The sequence below is a fragment of the Bison bison genome, unplaced genomic scaffold (assembly GCF_000754665.1).
Source record: "Bison bison bison isolate TAMUID 2011002044 unplaced genomic scaffold, Bison_UMD1.0 scf7180017864080, whole genome shotgun sequence".
NCBI lineage: Eukaryota > Metazoa > Chordata > Mammalia > Artiodactyla > Bovidae > Bison > Bison bison.
Window position 1 is genome coordinate 400070 of NW_011494652.1, and position 1720 is coordinate 401789.

The window sequence follows — 1720 nt, forward strand, 5'->3', positions numbered from 1 at the left end:
CGTGGGTGGCACCCTGCTGCCTCTGGCTGTGGACACTGAGGATGGGGCCAGGCTGGGTGGTGCCCCGTGGAAATGGGAACACAGTGCGCTCTGACGTGGTTGCTGCTGTTGGCGGTCAGCCGTGGTCGCCACTGTCTGGAGGCCTTACCCAGCCTCTGGACATGGAGACAGACCCCACCCGGTGACGTCGGGCGGTCACCTGAGGCGGCGAGGACTCAGAGCCCAGTCCTGTCCTCCACGTAGGCTTAATGGGATGCCGGCCAGAGGTCAAGCTGACCAGACTCCTCCCGTGGTGACCCGGGGGCGGGGAGGCCTGTGAGGGGGGTTCAGACCACCGGTGCCTTTGCCGCAGGCTCTCTGTAGATGCGTGAGACCGACTGGGCAGCCGCAGCCTGGCTGCAGCATTGTGACCACAGTTGGCGCAGCTCTGACAGGCCGACCCAGCCTGTGCACCCCGACCAGTGGTCCCCGGTCCAGGCGGCCCCACGCTGCCTCCCCACCGCCGCCTCCCCCTGCCTGGGCCTCCGAAGACAGGAGTCTTGGCTTCAGGGCAGCTGCAGGCCTGCCAGCTTGGGGTCCTTTGTCATGGACGTCTGCTGCTTCACTGGGTCAGAGGAGGGTGCATCTGTGGGGCCTCAAGACATCCGATGGCCCTGCTGTCCCCGCGCTCTGCTCACGTCCATGCGCGTGTCCCGGATGCCCCTCGGGGGTCCTCAGCGCGGCGCCCGCGGCTGCCAGGCCCAGGACAGGGCGCCTGGCAGGTCGTCGTTGCTTGGTGTCGGGGAGGAGAGGCGGGTGCAGCGGCCTCCCCACCCCACTCCCGTTTCAGGAGCCCTGCCGGTGTTTGCAGAAATGGTCCTTGGAGCTTTGAGTTTCAGATCATTCTGTTGGGGTCCAGGGTCCAGGTTCCTCTTCGATTGTAAGATATGTTTGTACCTTTCAGCCTTCTAACTTAATAAACGGTCTATGGAAAAACAGAGAATCCAGTCCTTCAGAGAGAGTTTACTGTTTTTGTTCCACTTTAATCTGGCTTGTAATAAGCCAGTTGATGAAACGGCTTACCAGCAGACTAGTGAGTAAAAGCACAGGGCAGAGGTTGGACTCTGCCCAGGAGCCTGGAGTGTGAGCGTGGAGCTCAGAGTGTGTGCACGGAGCTCAGAGTGTATCCATTGAGCCTGGCGTGCGAGCACGGAGCCTGCATGGAGCCTGGTATGTGAGCACAGAGCCTGGCGTGCGAGCGCGGAACCTGCATGGAGCCTGGCGTGCGAGCGTGGAGCCTGCATGGAGCCTGGCATGTGAGCACAGAGCCTGGCGTGCAAGCACAGAGCCTGCACGGAGCCTGGCATGTGAGTACAGAGCGTGCATGGAGCCTGGCGTGTGAGCACGGAGCCTGTATGGAGCCTGGCGTGAGCACGGAGCCTGCATGGAGCCTGGCGTGAGCACGGAGCCTGCATGGAGCCTGGTGTGCGAGCGTGGAGCCTGCATGGAGCCTGGTGTGCAAGCGTGGAGCCTGGGTCTGTTGTCTGGCTGGGCTTCCAGAGGACAAAGCCCGGGCACTGGCCCCAGCCCACAGGCACTGGCTGCCCGGTCCAGTTGCCCCATGTGTGGCTCTTCTCCAGGGTGCTCCGACCCGGGAGTAGGCCGCGGGATGTCCCCTCAGCTAGGCTAGGCGAGCCCCACTGGTCTCGGGGGCGCGCCCCCGCCCCTGGAGGCACCTGCC

General features: G+C 64.0%; 1 protein-coding gene across 1 annotated transcript in view; it reads left to right on the plus strand.

Annotated features, from left to right (window-relative positions):
- The window catches only part of TOLLIP (toll interacting protein), a 19010-nt gene extending 18016 nt beyond the window's left edge, over positions 1-994 (plus strand). Inside the window, exon 7 of the mRNA XM_010837804.1 lies at positions 6-994. The gene's annotated coding sequence lies outside the window, so the exon portion shown is untranslated. The remainder of the gene's footprint in view (positions 1-5) is intronic.
- The last annotated feature ends 726 nt before the right edge of the window (positions 995-1720 follow it).